Source organism: Heterocephalus glaber, unplaced genomic scaffold (genome assembly GCF_053883595.1).
Source record: "Heterocephalus glaber isolate CG9 unplaced genomic scaffold, H.glaber_assembly_v1.0 deba00000738, whole genome shotgun sequence".
NCBI lineage: Eukaryota > Metazoa > Chordata > Mammalia > Rodentia > Bathyergidae > Heterocephalus > Heterocephalus glaber.
Genome location: NW_028258161.1, coordinates 7,743,753 through 7,766,001, shown reverse-complemented (window position 1 = coordinate 7,766,001; position 22,249 = coordinate 7,743,753). Strand labels below are relative to the sequence as shown.

Sequence of the window (22,249 nt, the reverse complement as noted above, 5' to 3'; positions counted from 1 at the left end):
AAGTATGTGATGAAAATATTTCATGACTGGAAATTATAAATGAATAATAACAACGCAGTAGAAAAGTGAATATAATGGCTACATTAATACAAATTATAAAAGCTACACAGGGCATAATTCAAGATTTATTAAATATGCAAATACCACATATATATATATATATATACACACACAAATATTTATAAATCCATTGAAACAATAGACTAAACTGTGAAATGTGGGTCTCTGAATGTTCATATTATAAATGATATTTTAATCTTTTAATTCCTCTATGAGAAACCTGAATTTCAATGTAAAATAATGCTTATGTATACATTTAGTTACTTTTTGTTTGTTTGGTTACAAAAAGTAAACAGAAAATAGCCTTGTCTCTTTTCGGAGTAGTAGATATATTAGCATCTAGGTAAAGAAAAATGATTATGGCAAAATTTCAAGTCACTGAACAGTTGAAAGATTTTGAAAGCTTGGGCAATGTGTGGGGTAGGTGGGGAGGAGAAACTTCATGCTTGTAGATAATCATCTATTCTCTTGATGCAGAAATCTTGCATACTATGGAGAGGACACAGCTTTTTCTTTATTTCTTGATCAAATCTCCACCCCTCTGGAGCTGCCAGGGCAAGAGTGTGTTCAATCCCCTGCAGCCCTCCATTGCTGGGCTTCACTGACTGTGACCCATAAAAGTCCAAGTCAGGAAATCCACTGGGGTAACTGGTGAGGGATTGACAAAGAGGAAAGACATTACAAAGCACAGCACCAATTAAGTCACCTAATGCTATTTACCATTCCCTTTTTTAAAGTATGCATACAAGCACACATAGTAATCACAATATTAGAAGTGTTGGTGGGAACCAAACAGCTGAAATTTACGTATTTACTTCACTTGGTGAAGGCAAACTCTAATAAGAGATGATACAGAAAGATAAGAAATAATTGCCTAAGAGTCATTTTCAAAATACATTTCTGGAAGTTTTGTGTTTCTTTTGTGTGCAGTTAAACAAGAAAGGTATGTTTTCTTCTTACACCAACTCATTCTCATTGGAGTCTAAGCCCTTGAGGTATACACTTGAAGATTGGACAGCAGATTCAGATAAGTCAAGGATTTTAAAAATACTATATAAAATTGAATTTGGGTCATTACAAAATATAATTTACCATTTTTCCCTTACAGTAAGTTAGTTTTTTTAATGAATTTTTTTGTCACAGAAACTAAATTTTTGAGTCTTCTACTAAATATGATGTAACAAAATAGTGTATATAATTTAAAAAGAGGCTTTAAATATTTCTTTCAGCTTATTTTACTAGTTAAAGAGTGAGAAACTAATTCGGTCCTTCTTATTCTTCTATGGAAAAAAAGCTATGTGATATTTTTCCTGCCCTGGAAGAGAATGTTTGCTTTACGATAGCTCCATGTTTCTTGTTTATCTTTCTAGCTAATAAGGAAGATTTTTTTTCTTTCCTCTTTCTTTTTTTTTGTTGTTGTTTTGTTTTTACTCATTTCCTCTTACATAAGACAGTTCTGCATTTTAAATGCTAATTGTCCATTCTGGCTGAGGAATTCCTTATGAAAAGATTTACCATTTAATCCCAAAGTGCTTTTTGATTTCATGAGACTGATTAAATGGAAATCCAGCCCTGGTTCAGTGTCATAGAAACCCATGTGTGCTCCCCTGTTGAATTTCCATGGTTTGAGCATCCTGCTGGGAAGCTCAGGCTGAGGTTTTATTGAATCTGGGCCTCCTTATTCAGACTCAAAATAACCTCCAACACACTGATAAAAATAATGACCATTTTGCACTTGTAAAACTTAAAACTATTCCTTGAATGTTAACTAATACCAAAAAAACTGCTTCTGCAAAAGAAATGGGATCATTGGAGCCAAGAAATCACTCTGGATGAAGACCTAGAAATAACATTTCATTTTCTCTTTCAGTCATTGCAAAATTGTCAACTTTTCCTCCAAGCTGGTGAAGCCACCACTCCAGATTCCATTAAGAGAACAATGCATGGAGATGGTGGAGAAGTGGAGCAGTATCTCAGGAAGAGCAGGCATCTCTGTCCACAGAATCATCCAGAATGACTTTCTAGCCCCCAGTGCTCATGGCTTCTACAAAAATATTATTATTTAACTGGTAGAAAAATAAAAGCTACAACCTCAAAGAAGGTATCAAGAAATGCTGATAACTTGCAGTATTTGACATCCATTCTAAATAAAGTGACTCAGTTCCCTCATCTTGCTGATATTTTTTCACAAGCTAGGAGGCTTTTTATTCACAGCTAGTTTAATAGGCAATGGGAAATAGCCCTATTACATAAGTTTATTTATGCTGACACAAAAAACCATGAAAAATCCAAGTTCTAAACTGTAATTTATTCCTGATAAGTAGTAAATCAGCAGGATCCCACTGCCCAAGTAGAGACTTGCCGTTAAACAAGAACTGAAACATAATGAGCCTCATAAATGTTCAGAGAGTTATGGACCTGTTATTTATACACGAGCTCATTCAACAAACTCTAACTCTCCTGCTGGTCTGTTCATGATAAGCTAGTGTCTCCCAAGATACTATAAGACATACAGAAATAATGTTGACCAAATTCTAGAGTTAAGTTCAGGAAAAGATTTTTTTAAATTATATTTTACTTAGTTTGCCATGTAAGTCTAGTTACTGCTCCTGAGTTTTTCTAAATATCTAGGTTAATTTCTCAATTTCAAGACCTTTACTTCTGTTGTTGATAATGTTTTAGGTATCAAGGTAGTCACTGTCTATATTACATTATATAAAACACAATTAAATAAACTTTTGACTATTTTTTTCCAGCTGAAACAGAAAGTGACTGACCCCATAAGAGATGGTATAGGATAAGATTATAGCTTTATTATTATCAAAGTAAATTGTGGTCCAATACAGGCCATAAATCAAATATGGGGATGAGACATACCAATGGTATGATGAAAAATTGGGCCTTTCAGAGCTGCTATAGTGGAACATCATTTTAAAATGATCACAGTGGACTGAGAGAAAGAAGACTTGAATTTTAACTCCAGAAATTCAATTTTCCAGCCGTATAAACTTCATTAACTCACATAACTTCATTACTATAAACTGTATCAGTAAAAGAAGGAACAGAAGTAATTGAATACAGACTTAGTGTCCTTAATCTGAAAATCCATAATCCAAACCTTTTGAGTACTAACATGATGCAGAAAGTTGAAAATTCCACACCTGACCTATGTGTCAAGGCACAGTCAAATATAGGCATATAACGCACAGTTTATTCAGTGTCCCAATGGTAAAAGAGACCATCTTTACCCCTTCAGCTGTGTTGTATCTCTTTCATGCATGCCTAGAGACTCCCACACAAGCACACGCACAAACAGCAGTAAGATAGAACACGGTCAACTGGGATATACTAGCACAACTGGGTGCCCAAAGAAATGTCAAGCTCATACGTGTCACTAACTGTGGTGCTTTGCTTATTTGCCTATTGAAAAAATGTCAAAAAGCCTGCAAGTACACCTGGGGAGTAACAGTAATAAGAATAGGGGAAACGTTTAAGTTTATAATACAGAAAGTCAAGGTCTGAGAGAAACTGGACTACAGAGTGAGTGTGAAATATCTTACAGAAGAGTATAGTATTGGAACTACTGCAATGTATGACTTAAAGAAACAGAAGAATAAACCAGTGAAGTTTTATGATGCCAGTGATTAGCAGAAGTTAATGAAAAATAGAAAAAATACTGACTGAAAGAAAAAATGGAGATCTCAGTTGTGTTTTGAAAGAATGCATCATTCGGCATTGCAATGAACTTGTGCCACTCAATGGAATTCCAATCATGAGACAAACAAGATCTATCACGATGAGCTGAAAATCAAAGGAAACCATGGATATTCAAAAGCCCGGCCAAAGAAATGTAAGAAAAAATATAGATTAAATTTTTATTTTAAAACAATTTTTAAATTTTATTAGTACATTTTAGGTATATAATATGATGACATTCATCATTGGAGATTTGTACCTTTACATAATATATCTTGATTCTTATTTTTTCCCATTCCCTTTCCCTCCCTCTAACCCCTCCAATCCTTTCTATTTACAAAGACTTTGTTTCCATTTTTAAATTTTCTCCTATTAATTCCATTTCTTTCTTTCCTTTTCCCTACTCCTCTCAGTTTCCCTTCCCCTTTGCACTTTTTCTTCCAATTTTACTTTATTTATTATACCGTTTGATCCTTATTTACACTTTCAGTTTCTCACACCAGAGAAACTATTCGGTATACTTGATATGTGATGCAATGATGCAGGTCTCAGATCAGATCCTGAGAACAGGGTCAGGTGGTGAGTCCAGGTATTCGAGATGGGGCATTGTCCCATCTTACATACTAAGGCAGAGTTGATTGCTTTGGGAAAAATGCCCCTGATTCACTGAGGATGATGGTCTGATTTTATCTTTTTTTTCTCCCAGGCAGAAAAGTTGGCTGGTTATAAGTGGGAATTTAGGATTCTAAGTGTGTTGAGATGCACTCATATGAAAAAAAAAAAGATCACCTTCAGCAAACTATGGATGTTAGGGGCTAGCAGAAACGAAGTCCAAACCAAATGACACTCCCTGTGAACAAGCCTTGGCTGCTCTTGAGCATCATGTGTTGCTTCCAAAATACCCATGACTCCTCATCTGGGAAATATGAGCCTGTCAGCGAATCTCTTGAGGTTGATTTGCACATCTAATAAGAACATCTCAATCTTTATGACCTCATTAAAAAGACTTTTCTTCCTTTACCTAAAATTTGCATGTATTGCCTTTCTCAAGTGAAAATATTAAGCCAAAGTAACACCCAAAATTGTAAGAACAGATTGTATAAACAGATTCTTAAAATATATCTCTTAAAATATATTTTCCTCTCTAGGAAGGAGTTGAAAACATAGTTATTTCCAGAACTCTGTCTCTGTTACTCTCTGACTGTGTCTCTCTCTTTCTCTTTCTTTCCTTCATTTTGCTCTAGAAAATAATTATTTTTACATTGCACATTCATATCTTTTTGAAACTCAAAGAGTACTTGAATGGTGTTGTCCAAGTTTTATAAAAATTGTGTAGACTCTATTTCAGTGCTAGGAGGAAACATCACTTCAAATTATTCAGTGAAAGCAGATATTTTCAGATAGAGAACAGTACTTACCTGTTTTCACTGCCTTTGTTCTCCAGGATGGATGAAGTCTTTGAAGCAATAACACACACACACACACACACACACACAGACACACACACACACACGTTTTGCCCAACACAAACCACACAAATACCTAACAGAAATAGAAAAATTTTATTTTTAAATAAGAGAAGTTTCTTCAATGAAAAGAAATTATGAGTTTCTTTTAAGGAAATAGCTAAAAGTCAGATAGAAACTCTTCTGTAGAAGAGATTCTGCCTGCCTAATATTATACACACCCTCCTGTGTCACAAACACATATCTTGGATTCTGGATGCATGGAGAAGAAAATCAATATGCCTGTCTAGATGTCTCACAGGACAAGTCAAAAAGGAAAAACTAGGATGTGAGAAACATTTGAGAAGGAAGAACAGATTTCTTAACCATTTTTAGGAAATGGCAGGGAAATTTTAAAATATAAAGCTCAAGGTATTGTTAAGGGATTTACAAATGAATTTCAGGTCCAAAAGCAAGAAAGATGTTCTCATGGCTGATTTAAGGTCAAAACATGTAGACAAACTGCTGGAATCTTGAAAAGGTCCCAGATGGACATTCACATGTAGCCTCAGACAACCTGATAAGTGGTAATATATGCTGTGTAAAATTTACACATTTAAGTTAAACTGAAGTCATGGCAGTTCAGAAAGGAATGCATGTGATTCTAAGATGCTTGAATTGGAGTATCTTCCATCGGACTTTCCTCCACTGGAGACCGTTGCTGAGCCCCTGGGAGGGTAACTTAAACATTTCCTTAGGATAGGGACCTGCTGTGTGATGGCTTCTTAGAGAAGATTAAACAAATCAGGAAGACCCGGTTTTGCACAGCATTATTAAATATTTTAACATGAAAATAGGTTTTTGGATTAAAACCCATATATGAATGTGCAATACTCTTGAGTGTCCAGTTTAATGGATTGTCACGAGAATAACACACCACCATCCAGGTAAGGAAATAGAATTTCATTTCAGCCCCAAGAACTCCCTTGTGCTGACTCCCAAAACTATCTTCTCTTTCCTTCGCAGAGGCAGACACTATTTTGACTTAGCCAAAACGTACATGACTTTGGGGTTTTACATTCATAGAATGATATGATTAAAAAATTAGTAGTTGGCTTATTCCATCTCTCATATTTGTGAGATTCTTTTATATTATTGTGCATGATATTTGTTCATTCATTCTTCCTGCTTATGATAATGCACTAGCATCATTAGGAAATCCAAACTGATTTCCTGGTTCTACTAGAGATGAGTATTTCAGTTATTTACATTATTTGCCTCTCTTTGATACTCTTTGCTAACAGTTGTAAAAACTGTTGCCTCTGTGAATGTATTACATATTTTTAAGGAATATTTACATCCATTTCTTTTGATTACATTCCAGGAATAAAATTTTTTACCCATAGACTATGTATACATTCGGCTTTAATAAATAATGCCAAATACTTTTGTAAAGTGGTTGTTTCAATTTATTTTCCAATCAACTGTATATGTGAGTTCTATCCACATCAACATGTATTAGTGCCAATCTTTGTCTAACTAAAGTATTGAGTATGTAGGCTTTTTCACTAGGGTTTTAATTTTCATTTTCTGTTTGAGCATAATTTCATATACTTCTTGGCCTTTTTAATAACCTCTTTTATGAAGTGCTTCTCAGTTAGGCCTTCATTAATTAAGCTTTCCAAATCTTCTAAGTATGCTTTACTTAGTGTCTAATTGTCTCACTACTCAGGGAAAGAAATGTATTAAAACATCTATGACTCTCAGATATTTATTTTTAAAAATGAACTTTGAGGCTATATCATTAGGATCATGTAAATGCAGAATTATATGTCTTTTGTTGATCCTTTTAGCTTAACAAAATGTCTTTTTAAAATCAACAGTAATATATATTCCTTAAATTTTACTTTATACTTAACAATCAATACTATGTCATTCCAGTAGTGCTATACCAGGTTTCTTTGTAATTTTTTTACATGATGTAACTTTTCCCATCTCTTTGGTTTTTACTTTGGATGTAAATCAACTCTTTGTCCTTCAAGACACTTTTCTATGTTTCATTTGCTGTTCTGCACTATCTTCTTTTAGATTCAGTATTTTTGATTATTCTAAACTTGACCTCTGCTAGCTTGGTAGTTATGAATTCTACTATACCATTTCAGTGACTTCTTTAGGCAATACAATCTTCATTTTTGAATTATTAGAATTATTATGTATTAATATTGAATTAAATCTCAATAAAGAAGCACCTCGAATTCTTTAAGTGTATGTGCTATCGCTGTAAATGTACTACATTTACAATGTATTTTTATTTTCTCTGCATCTTAAACACTATCAAACATGATCTTCTTTCTCTTCTTTATGTTTGGTCCTAGGAACTGAATCCAGGGCCTCACATATGCTAAGCATGTGCTCTCTCCCACTGAGCCACATCCTTAGGTTGAGAAATAATTTCTTTATACAGATAACACACATTTTAATTTACTCATGTATCCACATTTCATTTATTCCTTCACCATCTATCTGGAAATATATTTCTGTAAACCTCTTTCAATATTGTGTATGTGTGCTTGCATTCGGGGTGGGAAAGTGCCTAACCCTTTTTTTCTTTCAGTCATATTTTATAACATGTAGTTTTGTTTCCATTGTTCATGTTAAGAAATCCGTTATCATACCTATTAATGCTTGAAGTTCAAGCATCTTTGTCCCTCTGTTTCCTTGTAAAACACTCATTTTTTCTTTGCTTTCAAATAGTTTTACAATTTTTGACTGTGATTTTTTCTGTATATGTATTCCTTAAAGTTACTGTGCTTTTTGAATCTATCACGTAGTATAAATTTTTTTCTTAAATTCTTTTATGGGTACATTTTAGGTATACAACACAATTACATTTCTCATTGGGAACTTGTACCTCATCTAATATATTTTAACACATTTTAAAAAATATCTCTTTACCTATTGTTACTGTTCCATTCTTTCACCTTTTCTCCTCAGATTAAATTTTGCACATATTAGGCCTTTTGCAGTGTCTTCCACATTCCGTATGTTCTCGTCTACATTTTTCATTCATTTGCTTCTCAATGGTAAATACTAGAAAATTTCTTCAGATTTACATTCCTATTTATAAATCATATTTTTGGTTGAATATAATCTACTATTAAAACCTATTGGGTAATTTGTATTATTTCATTTGTTTGTCTTAAAATTTTTGTTCAATTTTGAATTCCCAGTTATCTGATGAAATTCTTGTTCTTCTCAATTAATTTCTTGACCTGTGAATGACAAATAATAATGTCACAATCTGAATTATCTATAGATGTGTTTCTACTCTTTACTTTTAAAATTTTGTTCAGGGGCCAAGAATGTAGCTCAGTGGTGCAGCGCCGGCCTGCCAAGTGCAAGGCCCTGAGTTTGATTCCTGGTACAAAAAAATTAAAATTTTGATCAAGTCCAGTATATGTTGCAGAAATACATAGTCTTTCTCTTCTAACCCTTGAGAAAAGCTGTTAGTTATGTGTTGATTTAACACCAATATGTGTGTTTATGGGTGTATAAGCCTCTGAAAACCAGGGGAAAGGCTTGGTTCTGCATTTTGGTTGATGTGGTATCCAATAGGGACATGTGGGGACCAACTGATGTATGTTGGTCATCTGTAGAAGAAACAGAAACAATGGTGTGTGTGTGTGTGTGTGTGTGTGTGTGTGTGTGGAGAGAGAGAGAGAGAGAGGGAGAGGGAGAGGGAGACTGATTGAGGGGCTTTGAAGGAATTGGCCAGTGTGTTGTAGTTCAGTGCAAAACATGCGCAAGTCTGAAAATTTAGGTGAGGTCAGTCAACTAGAGAGCCAGGGTGGCATTCCCTCCCTGGGAGTTTGTGGGCAGAATTTCCTCCTGTTTAGGGAACCTCAGGCATTTCCTTTTAAGGTTTTCATCAGACTGAACGGGGTCTATCACAAGGGTAATCTGCTTTACTCAAAGTCTATGGATTTAAGCATTAGTCTCATCTCACAAAATTTATCTTCACAGACAGATCTAGACTACAAATATCTTGATACTACGGCCTTCCCAAATTTACATCTAAAATTAACCATCATGTATGTTTCACCAGTCAAGACCCAGCCAGAATTAGCTAGGAGAGCATTCCCTGGCTCCGCAGGACATTGCTGGCTTTTTCACAAGTGCACCTGCAGGCACCTGGTAATGCTTATAGATCTTAAAAGCAGAGAAACTGATACCGAGTTGTGTTTATAATTGTGTACAGTTTATGTGCATTTGAATATTTTCTTAGTTACTATAGAACTAGTAAGACACACACTTGAACACTGTAGTTTATACTGTAGCACTTTTTCAAAATCCCCTTTGAAGTCAATGGACACGATTCCCAAGTTTATTGGAAACTCTGCTCCTCATTCTCCTGGAGGTGTCCACCTCGGCTCTGCCTGACTCAAGTTTATGCTTTCTCAGGAGAATCAGATGGTGACTGATCACTAGCCCAACCTCCTTACTGCAATTCCGAAAACTCCAGCTCCGAGTTCAGAGTTCCTCAGACGACTCCTCACATTTGAAGCCACATCAGAGGTCAGCATGTTTCCTTTGTTCAACTCCCTTCCTGGTCTCCTTAGGATTCTATTTCTCCAGAGCACTTGCCAACTAAAGCAGTGCATGTGTCTTAAGTGTGTATCCATGGGAAATAGAGACGTGCATACAAAGTGATTCTTGATTCATTTTCTTAGCAATAATACCTGTAAGGGAATGAGAGCACAAAAAATGTTGACTGTGATGCAAATCCTACAAGAAATTTGGAGCTAGGACAGCTTTTCAGAGTGATCCTAAATAGAAGTTAAGGTCTAGGACTTGGTTTCTCTACATGGAGCAGTCACTGGATACAAGGTGCTCCTGACAAGGGCCCTAACTTTTAAATTCTTTTATTGGTGCATTTTAGGTATACAGTACATTTACATTTATCATTGGGTGCTTGTACCTGTACATGATGTATCTTGGTTCTCATTTTTCCCCATTACCTATGCACCCTTCACCCTCTCCCTATTGACATAGATTTCATTTCCATTTTTTTTTCTTTTCTCATAATTTTTCCTTTCCCCAAGGACCCTAACTTTGGGCGGGGTGGCTCTTTCTAAACCCAGGGAAATCCCAGAAAGAGACTCTCCTTTGTGCCACTCTCAGGCAGCACTCTGGACGATCAGAGGGTTACTTGCTTGGTCCTGAGGGAGGACCATGGCAGCACACTGTAGTGGTGTGTGTACACCAGTTGACTCTCTGTCTCCAATTCCATTTTCTGAGACCAGGAGTGGTCCCAGGATGCAGATGTGATTTTGCACCCGGCCGCTGGCAATCAGGAGCCTGCCATTTGTGGTCTGTGTGCATGGAAACCACTGTTATGCAGCACCAGCAAACTCTTTAAACTTTCACTACTGTAAAACTTTCACTGAGAGGGAATAGTAATGGAAGGAGATACGCTGGCTGCTGAAATATATGCACTGAGAATGAAATAATAAATATAAGGATTTGGGAGATTGGTAGCTGTTGCTAAGCACCAATAATTTGTTAAAAGAGAGAATGTCAGGCTTGGGAAGATTAATTACTAATTCAGGCAAAATATGAAAGCCAGAGAATTTCCTTGATATGATTTCCCTATAGCTAGAAGGCAAGTAGAGGAGAGAACTAGGCTCAGGATTTAATTTTAAGAATAATAAAACTTCAGAGATAGTTTTCAGCCCTGCCAGGTCCTATATGTAAATGTGAGTGCCCAAACAGGGAATTAGAAAGATCTTGAAACGTGGGATTAGAATACCTAGGAATACACAGTTCACGACTTTGAATGCCTGCATTCCATTTAACCTGTCTGTCCCTCTCAGGAACCCCCTTCCCTACTTACAGGTCATGCAGAAGCTTCTGAGGATGCAGGTGACTTACAAGTCTGGCTCCCACTTTAAGGTTCACCCCAATGCCTTGGATTCCTAATGCACTGAATTATGTGATGCAGAACATAAAATGGAAGGGTGAAGTTCTTGAACATGGACCCCTCTCATAAGACACAGGATGAATCAGCCCCAGAGGAGCCTGGAGATGCTGTCCATAAACTGCCAGGATGGATGGTGGAAAACTTGGAAAAGCAGTGGCTCTCAGGAAATGAAACAGAAATGCAGAGTTGCCATGGCAGATAAGCAAACAAGAGCTGTCTCCTAGCTGCACCTGTGTGTTGCACCTGACACCAAAACAGGAAGAGGAAGCACAGTGGCAGGGACAAAAGGCCTGCATGAGCTGACAGGCAAGAGCTCCTATCCACCGAGCGTGACCTGGCCAATGTCTCCCTCAACTAATACCCAACCTGCCAGCTGCAGAGACGAACGTCAAGCTCTCTCAATGAGGCATCATTATTTGAGGAGAATGACCAGTCACTTGGCAACAAGTTTAGACAGGAACTGTCCCTTTGAAGGCTCAGTGATGGGGCCACCAACAAGGGACCAATTTCATGGCAAAGAAGCCATGTCTGTGAGGTACAGGAGTCCCACTTCGCATCCAAACACCCAAAAGCTATGGCTGCAATAGAATGTGAGGCAGCCTCTTACAGATATGAACAAGGGTCCAGCTCAAAGATAATGACAGCAGAAAGAGGGCACCATCTCTCCTCCGTACACAGCACTCACCATAAATCCTCATGTACAGTGTAGTGCTGTTCCCAGTGGACAGAGACCAGATGTCCAGGAAGCAAGTAGGGCAAGCCGGTTTGCTTTCTTCACTCCAAGTGATTTGTAAAGGAGATTTGTGCTCTCTGTTTCCTCACTTAGGGTGTGTGGCTCTAGAGATCATGATTATCTGAGGAAGAATGCTTGTTCTCTAGGACACAGCAACAGTCCCACGAACTTCAAGTCCAGCGGGTGCAGGGTTACTTTAGACTCCTACAGAGGGACCAGCAGGGAGGGAATGGAGTCCCTGAGCTAACAGGAGTCATTCCTCCTCATTAGCAGGAGGAGGTGAGGCTGCTGCTGCCAGGAGAAGGCGGAGTGCATATGCCAGGCAGTCAGATAGCTTGCTCCTGCCCACACTTTTACATAGGGAGGTAGAGCATCCATAGCCTAAGGTGCACATGGAAATCAGGGCTCAAATCCCTCAGGGATGTAGGTCTAGATCACCCTATCAGTCAAGCTGGCCACATCGGACTCATGCTACCTGAGAGCAAGAGGAATCTTGACTAGGTGGTGGAGGAGGAACTAAAAACTATCATTGAAACCTGGAGATTTAACACATAACAGTTTCCTGGTAAGTTTCCCCAGAAGATAAGACCAGGAGGAATCTGGAACTCTCCTCAGACAAGAAGGCCCCTGCAATGCAGAATGGATCACACTGGCACAGTGGGGGCGGGGTCATCAGCTATTGGTAGCCAACACCCACGTCCAGCAGGGTGCCTGCTCCTTGGCCCAGGAAGCTGCCCACCTGGGTTACACACTTTCCCAATCTGTGGGCACTGGCTAGTGGTCTTCTGACTTGGGAATTCAAAATCTAAGCTCCTTGCTTCAATGTGGGGTAACTTCAAAGACCCCTGGCCATTTTCTGTGTTCAGCGGAGGCCTCTTATAACTGAATGATAGGTCAGTTTCTCCCTCTGTCCAATCCTGTTGGCTCACCTCCATAGAGCCCTTTCCAGAAAACTCTCTGCAAGCAACTGCTCATTTCTGGGAAACCCAACCAGGGGGACTTATGTGGAATGAGGGTGCCAGTTTACCTGCTTCTGTCCCTGTGACTCGGTGCCAAGAAAGGGAAAAGATGATGGCTGGGTCCCTCATCTGCAAAATCGGAGTGAGGGCTCAACCTGATGAGCTATCGCCGAGTTTCTGTCCACAAAATACTAAGTCTAGACATTTTACTGATGGTACTGTTCATAAACTGATGATTTTCTCTGACAGAGAACTTGATATGATTCCGTAAGTGAGGTGCCTAACTGTAGGGATTGATCTAGGACACATGTGTATTCAGTGGCAAGAGCACTGGGGAAATAATATTTGTAGCTTACCACAGTGCCATAACAAGGGCTGGAAAGCCCATAGATATGATTTCCTACCACAGGGTCAAGAGAGTTGTCTTCCTAAAAAAACCCACTTTGCTATTAATTAAATTTCTTAGGATACCATGTTCACAGTGGTAACAACATTCTGTAAAAGACTAGAAATCCTCCTGTATTACTCAGGGGATTTTACTAGATACTTCTTAAACATAAACAAACAATGTCTTCCCTATTCTTCAATTCATTTCCTTTTATTCATTTTGTGAAGGCTGTTATCCAAAGATCTCTTCCCACTGGATGTATGTATTCACATTTTTTAAAAACTGTCTCTTTTTCCCAGGGTGCTAAATTTTAAAAGATAATTCATATCATTTCTCTGATCTTGCTGCCCTTTGCAAGAATTCCCAGATTAATGATTCCCACTGAGTTTGTTAACATTTTTGTCCATCTCTAATCCTGCTGCAAATGTGATTTCTACTAATATTGCACACATGAGCCTCAGACATGCCCTGGCCCCAGCTACCAGCATGACACTGAAAGCTTAACACTAGCCAATTGAAATTCATTACATGGGTAGACTTCTGAATAAACCAAATTACTTTTGTGGAGAAATAGCCACTTAGATGAGAATGAATGTAAAAGTTATGCAGTTCAACTAATCCCTGAAAATAAAGCCATCCATACTTAGGCTGTTCACTTGCTAAGGAAGAGAAGAGATCCTACAGAATGTGTACTTAATAGTATTTCCCTAGTTTTTACTTTACAGTGAAAATTTTAAATGGCACATGGTAAAGTGTGAAGAATAGTTGGATATTGTATCAGAAGAGAAAATTTAATTCTTTCTAATGTTACATAACTGAAAAATTCTATAACATTATTTTATGTATTATCCAAAATTAGGAATTAGTAGTTAGTTGATTGGTTGGTTTGGTTCAGCATGTAAGGTAAGCATTGGATATTATTGACATATATTAAAAAATTCAATCTTTCTTTAGAAAAGAATCTGGTAAGAAAATAAAATAATTACAAAGGCATGATATTTTTGTTACTTAGCAAAGACTGCAAAGTCTACTATTTATATCACTTTATTTGATCTAAAACACATAATTAAATAAAACAAATTTATTAGATAGCTATTGCTTCATAACAAATTATCGAAAACATAGCAGCTCAAACAATGCCCACTACCTCACAACCTTGTGGGCTGTGTACCCAGGTGTGGCTCAGCAATGCTCTCTGGCTCTGGGTCTCTCACAAGGCTGAAGTCAATGCCATCAACCAAGATGGTTTTCCATCGTCTCATGGCTGAGCTGGGGATTTTCCACTGCCAAGTGTCCTATGTGGCTGTTGATGTCCTCAGCTCCTCCATAATAGCTGGCTGGAGATATGTGGTCCTTGTCATACGGAGCCCACCCCTCCATCAAGCAGCTCAAGACATGACAAATGTCTTCGTGGGTAAGCTAGTGAGGAAGCAAAAGGGGGCAGGTACGGCAGAGTCAATGTTTTTGAACCTAATCTCCAAGTGATATCCTAGCACTTTTGCCACCGTCTCTTCGTGTGGTCCGTGAGTTCCAGGAGGTGGGGACTATCTGGGGCCAGGGTAGAGACAGCCCACCACGGCAGGACACTGTAGGACAACATCTGTTGGCTCTTATGTAAATCTTACTATTCTTAACTTGTATAAAATTAAAACAACTATTTTTATTAAAACAACTATTTTTTTCTTTCAGAAGAAACATGACTTTGAGTTATGACCTTAGTCTGAATATTCTCCTTTTTTTTAAAAAAATAAGTCACCGTGGGCTTTTAAGTGTACTGTCCGATAAACTCATTATTCATAAGAATAATGCGTAAAACTATGATGGCCCCTTGGGAGGCAGAGTCAGGGGGATCACACGTTTGAGGCCCACTAGGGCAACGTAGTGAGATCCTGTCTCAAAGTTAAAAATAAAAGGACTAAAGATGCATTTCAGTGTGAAACCCCTGGGTTCAACCCCCAGTACTGAAAAGAAGTCCACCACAACTATAAGGGCTTAACAAGGCCAACGTCAATGCCACTGCCATGTTCCTTCGGGAAACTCCAGTGTGAAGTTGTGATGCAGTCAAGTCACGGTCTAAAAACTTTCACAGAAAAGATTACCCCGTAAATACCCAATGCTGTTTTCAAAACAATGAAACAAGCACAGGTATTTTATTCTAATACCTGCAATGTTAAATGCTTAGCTCAGCCATTCCATCCTGCTAGATCTCCACAGTAGGAGGAAGTTGCCAGGAGTGTGACTGACAGGAGGAGGAGGACCGTGGGCCACTTCACTCCCCTATCCAGCACTGATGGTCAAGCCCAGGACCTCAGCCCAGGACCAAGGCCCTGTCCCATGCATCCTCAGCGGGATTCTGTCAGATTGGATCCGACATTCCTGGCCGACCCTGGTATTTCCCTGTTGCTATTTTCTCAAACACCCACAAACCTATCGGATATATCAGAGCCATCAGGGTCATGAAGCTCTGCTGTTGAACATTCCTCATTAGTTTCCTGATGCCCAAGAGATAAAGGACAAGCCTATTTTAATGATGTATAGACTCTGCCTCTTTTCTTAGACTCATCTTCAATTCATTTGTCAGCCCAGACCACCCTGTGTACAGGTCCGTTCAAGCTGTACTAACTTTGTTCTCCAATTACCAAGCACCCGTCCTCGCTTATGAACTCGGCCATTGCCTCTCCTCTGTGAAACACACTGTGCTGCCAACATTTCATCCAGTGGAGCTGCTCCCTGTGGTCTCCGTTAGATACACTTCTATCAAAATACCTCAACAATAAATTGATCTGATTCCTTTGTACTTCTGTAAACTTGTTGGGGACAGGTCCCCTGTGGTGTCCCCATAGCCCAGCACAAGTAGATTGTGCATTGCTCCACACACAGAGGTACCACCACATCCGCTTTCTCTGCTGAACCAGCAGAGTATTGATTTGCAAAAATTTTATTTAGAACTTGGAAAATTTACAGTAATTCTGATGAGAAGAAATTCTTGTTGCTATGGTCTTTTAGCTATAGCAATAACCAACAGTTTCTATCCTTAGAAGGTGATTCCAAATTGCTAGAATTCAAAACATCTAAATTTCATAAATAGCAGTATTCTTGGAAAATCCTTGATATTCTTAGTCCAAAATAAGTTCCCACAAATTCTAGCATCATTTGAGTAGAATGTAATTGGCTATCTATTTTCTTGGAGTCGGTCATATAAATTGTTTTAATTTTAGACAAGATAGCCAACAGGAAGTAGTCATGAAGTAAGAATGAGACCTTTTCACTCCAGTCTCTGGAGGCCTTCCCTGTACAGAGAGAAAACGAAAGGAATAAGCATAGAAAACCGTTCTGCCTCAAATGCTAAGCAATAAAAATAAAACAAGTAGAAGAATTTGTTATTAGGAGACTTTAGGCAATGAAGAATCATTACCATCTAACAAACCAGTCTCCTGGGGTATTCGGAAGGCAACAATCTAATGTAGCCATACATGGCTACATTGTCTGCTATTATCCTGGCTTCTCCACAGAAGTGTCTCATTTAGCTTATAAAATGAAGCTAAAGAAAAAAAGCTATGAATAGAATTGTGTATCTATTGTAAAACTCTTTTATAAACCTCTTTGCTCAAATTCATATCTATTAGAAGGAATTTAAATATATGTATTTCTCATTTTTACAAAGTATTTCAAAAGGAATATAACCCATTATGTAAATTATGATAGTTAATTTTCAAATAAAAGTGTCCATAATGTCCTATGTAAAAGTTATAAGGGCCAGGGATTTAGCTCAGTGGTTTCACTGCCTGCTGCTCAAGCGCAAGGACCAGAGTTCGATCCCTGGTACCAAAAAAAGCTTTAGATTAAATTAAATTATCTTGAATAGAATAATAAAAGTATACCAACCTAGGAAATGTAGAAGATAAATGTTATAGCTCCTGAGGGAGAAGGTTGCCTCATGTAAAGAGACTTTTACTTTTTATTAATTATTTTTGCAGTGTTTGGGATGGAACCCAGGGCCTCACACATGTCTGGCAAATGCTCTATCACCGAGCTATACCCTCAGACATAAGATTTTTAATGTTTAAGAAAAATGTCTAGAAACTTCCCACATCCAGCAGAATTTAAAGCAGGAATTCCTTTTAAATCTCTTCACATAGTGTAGAACTTGCCAGACACTGGTCTGTCCCTGCGATGGCAATGTGGCCTCCTCAGAGTGCCTCCTGCCAGAGCACACCAGCCTCTATCAACTAACCGGCTGCCTCTTTACCACTTGTGGCAAGGACAACACAAGGAAAATATTGAGTAGACTTGGAATCCCTCCATGCTGAAGCCAAAAGTCAAAGCAGAGATACCTGCTGTTCATCTCCTTCCCCTGAAGTCTGCTTTGATCCATTCCAGCTTCTCAAGGTCACCAGAGCCCCAGTCTCCAAGGGCTCTTGGGTCCTGGGTTCACCCCTTCTGCCCAAACCCCAATGTGGCCCTCAGCTGTGAACAGGAAAGTGAAAACTGTTTATTCTTTTCACTTCTCTGAAATTCCTACTTGTCAACTCTTGACAATGTTTTACACAGAGATGAGAGGCTGAGGGGCAGTGAAAAGACACTGATACTTTCTCTAGTTAGAGAATGTGTATTTCCCCACCTCCTGTCAAAACTTTCATAGCAGCAGTGGCTCTTCATGACTCCTCTCCAGGGTATGCTTTTGATCCCTTCCAAGACCTTCCTGTATGTTGAACCAGAGGGCAATGTGAAGATTCCAGGCACTATTTCAGGTGAGAACTTTGAAACAATAAATACTATTGGTCTTGTAGGTTGTATGGAAGTGACACACAAATACCACTCAGTTGGGTACAGTTGTGCTTTGACTGGGTCCCCAGTGTTCATCTGATGGAAACAGGATCCCCAAGGGAATAGTATGAAAGATGGGAACTTTAAGAAGGGTCTAGGTCAGAAGAACTCTGCTCGTGTGTGGATTAATGCTGTAATCACCAGGGTGGGTTACTTACTCCAGGGGTGGAGTACTTATTAAAGGAGTGGCTCCTGAAAGACAACAGCTGTGCTCTCTTGCCTTTCCACCTGTGATGACACAGTAAGAATGACTTCACCAGAGCTCATTATATTAGACTGCTTGAGATTAGACTCCAAGCCTTCAGAAATGTAAGTAATAAATCTCAATTCTTTATATTTTACCAAGTTTTGAGTATTTTGTAATAATGGCACAAAACAAAGGCAGGTGTGCTTTAGAAAAAGGGGAAAATGATATTTAATTAAAATTTGGAATTAATAAGTCCCTCTTCTTAGGTATAATTGCCTGTAAATTCCTGTAAATATAGGTTCTATTACCAAATACCTATAAGGATCTTCATAGTGGAACTCTTCATTCTATTTATTGAAAAACAATCATTGCTACCATTTTATGCCCTGAGCATATTAAAAATAATCTGGAAGCAAAAATAAAATTTCTTCTGGAAAATAGAAATCTATATCAAACCCTTAAACATGTTCTCTAAAACATTCTAAACTGTGCTGTCACCATGGCCTGGACCCATATATTTGTTTTCTGTTCTTTGTCTTCAGTTAAGTGTGTGAAAGTCAGCTGTATCTGCAATTGCTCTGCGAATTTGGTTATTCTGCTTTGAGGCTTGTAAGTAATTATTTTGGAGAAGTTTCAAATATTTGAATTGATTATTCTTATCTTCATCCTATATTACTTTTAAAAAGCAGCTGGCTGAAAGTCACTAGTTCCAGTGAGTTCATCCTGAAGAACAGACCAGGCTGTGTACTGTAAACATTAACAGAGTTGCTCTGGACAATGAGCTGTCTGAACAGAAATGACTTGAATTATCCAATATAGGAGGTCTTACAATAACAACCTGTTTGCAGGAAATCGCCACTTTAATAGCACATACAAATATATTTATAGACTACCTCTTAATGATGCAGAATACTAAGGTTGTGGGGGAAAATATCATCTTTCATTTAAAGACCTTATGGTATAGAAACAGAAGATGCTATTTAGTAGCATATATAATTTAGTAATAGAATGTGTAATTTTAGCATCATATTTATATATGAGGACAAGTTGAGTCAAGGATCAATCTCAGATGTAAAGAAGATTCAGTTTTGAAATTATGTTGATTTTATTGGTTGAAACTCTTTTCTATTCAATTATTAAAAATTGACATTGAGCCTGCTGCAGACAGGCAGGTGTGCAGACGTGGTCCTGAGGTTGCCAGTCATGCTAAAAACACCGAATCAGCCCACTGGGGACAAGCAGGTCTGCGGACGCAGTCCCGAGGTTACCAGTTGCTCTGAAAACACCAAATCAGCCTGTGCCCAGGCAGCAATCCAATGGATCCCCCCCGCCCCGCTCCTTTGCCATCTTCTCTGTATAGCCACCTGGTTCCACACCACAAAGACGCAGAGGACACCAGACCACCAGATCACTGTACTGGAGCTAATCAAGTTCTCAGCATTTAAAGAATTCCTGCTCAGAGGTAGGGGCTTCTGAGTCATCGTCCCACTGCTCCTGGTCCAGAGGAAGGGGCTTCCAGGCCACCATCCCTACCTCCGCAATTGGCCCCTAGCCCACCTCTCCAAGCTCAGAGGAGGAGAGCTGCACGGGCACGAACAGCACCACCCTGTCCCCCACTCAAAATGAGAAGACATGTAAATAGGTCTCAAAACCAGACTTCCAGATCACCTACACCAACCCCAAAGGGAAATGAGATTGAACACTCTGATAGTCAATCACCTGGACCCACTGAACTGGCAACAAAAGGGGATCTGGAAAAAATGAAATCAGAAATAGTTTCTCAGATAACAGGAGAAGTTGTGGCCCTAGTGCAAGGCATGATTAATAAATCTAGAGAGGAGCTCAGGAACATGATGGAATCCCAACAGAAGAAACAAATGGAATCCATAAAACAGATGCAAATAGATCTCCAGGAGATGAACAACTCCACTGAAAGTCTGCACAGCAGAATGAGCCAATGTGAGGACAGAATTTCAGATATAGAAGACAAGATTGCAATTAATGATCAGGAAAAGAAAAATTGTTTCAAAATTATAAGGGAACATGAGAAATCAATCCAGCAGCTGCTAGATGATGCAAAGAAGAATAACATAAGACTGATCAGAGTCAAAGAAGAAACAGGAGAGAGTGCAGATGATATAAAAAAACTCTTTGCAGAAGTAATGGGAGAAAACTTCCCAAGCAGGGGAAAAGAACTTGACATACAGATAAGTGAGGTATATAGGACTCCAAATAGCCTTGATCAAAAAAAATCTACACATAGACATATAATTGTTAAGATTCCAGAAACTCAACAGAAGAACAAAATTCTCCAAGCAGTGAGAGAAAAGAAACAAATCATCTACAAAGGAAAGCCAATCAGAATCACAGCAGACTTCTCAACACAAACCAACAAGGCAAGAAGAGCTTGGAGTGACATATTCCAAGCCCTAAAAGAAAATAGTCTCCAACCCTGATTGATATACCCTGCAAAACTATCTTTCAAAATGGATGGTGAAATAAGATACTTTCATGACAAAGAGCACCTTAGGAACTTTGTGAATACCAAACCAGCACTCTAAAGAATTTTACACAATATCCTAGGAACAGACATTGAGGATCACAATCCCAGGAAGCAAAGCAGAATGAACCCATCTGGCATGACAAGAAATTAAATGTAAAGGGGGAGAGTCCAACAAAAAGAAAAAGTCATGGCAATGACAAGTCAATATGTTTCAGTTATAACCATCAATGTTAATGATCTCAATTCACCAATCAAAAGAAACAGACTGGCAGAATGGGTCAAGAAGCAAAATCCAACAGTATGCTGCATACAAGAAACACACTTAATTCAAAATGAAACTATAGACTGAAAGTTAAAGGGTGGAAAACAATGTTCAATATGACTGGAACCCCCAAAAAAGCAAGAGTAACTATCCTCTTTGCAGATCCAGTAGATTTCAAACCAACACTGATTAAGAGAGATGAAGAAAGACACTACATCCTTGTAAAGGGAACAATCCAAGAGGAAGAGATGACAAACATAAATATCTATGCACCAAACACTAGTGTGCCCAACTATATGAACAAATACTGACAGACATGAAAAGTCATATATGCACTAATACAATTGTAGTGGGGGACCTCAACACCCCACTATCACAAATAGATAGATCAACCAGACCAAAAATAAGTAATGAAATACTAGAACTCAATCGAACTCCTGAACAAATGAACTTAACAGATGTTTACAGAGTCTTCCACCCCACAAAATCAGAATACACATTCTTCTCAGGTGCACATGGGTCATTCTCCAAAATAGACCACATACTCACACATAGAACATGTTTAAGTAAGTGCAAAGGAATTGAAGTTATCCCCTGTATATTATCAGACCATAGTGCTATGAAATGGGAGATCAACAGCAAAAGAAACTCAAAAAATTTCATAAACACTTGGAAATTGAACAACACACTTCTGAATAAGCAATGGGTCACAGAGGAAATTAAAGAAGAAATCAGACAGTTCCTTCAATTAAATGACAATGACAAAACAACATATCAGAATCTATGGGACACAATGAAAGCAGTCTTACGAGGGAAATTCATAGCAGTGAATACGCATATTAGGAAAACAGAATGAGCCCAATTAAACAACCTGACGCTGAACCTCAAGCTTCTAGAAAAAGAAGAGCAGGACAACCCCAGAGCTCATACAAGGGAGGAAATTATAAAGATCAGAGGAGAAATCAATGCAATGGAGACTAAGAGACCGATACAAAAAAATCAATGAAGCCAAGAGTTGGTTCTTTGAAAGAATCAAAAAAATCAACAAATCCTTAGCCAAACTTATCAGAAAAAGGAAAGAAAAGGCCCAAATCCATGCAATTAGGAATGAAAAGGATGAAATTACAACAGACCCAATAGAAATCCAGAGGATCATCAATACCTACTTCCAGAACCTATACTCCAATAAGATGGAAAACACAGAAGAAA

General features: G+C 38.4%; 1 long non-coding RNA gene across 1 annotated transcript; it reads right to left on the bottom strand.

The window, feature by feature from the left end:
* Positions 1 to 4,070: 4,070 nt before the first annotated feature.
* On the bottom strand, positions 4,071 to 11,360 carry LOC110345242 (uncharacterized). The gene is made up of 3 exons (XR_002388436.2): positions 11,095 to 11,360; positions 9,704 to 9,940; positions 4,071 to 8,473 (listed from the first exon to the last, which is right to left on the bottom strand). It is a non-coding gene; the product is annotated as an uncharacterized LOC110345242 (long non-coding RNA).
* Between the last annotated feature and the right edge of the window lie 10,889 nt (positions 11,361 to 22,249).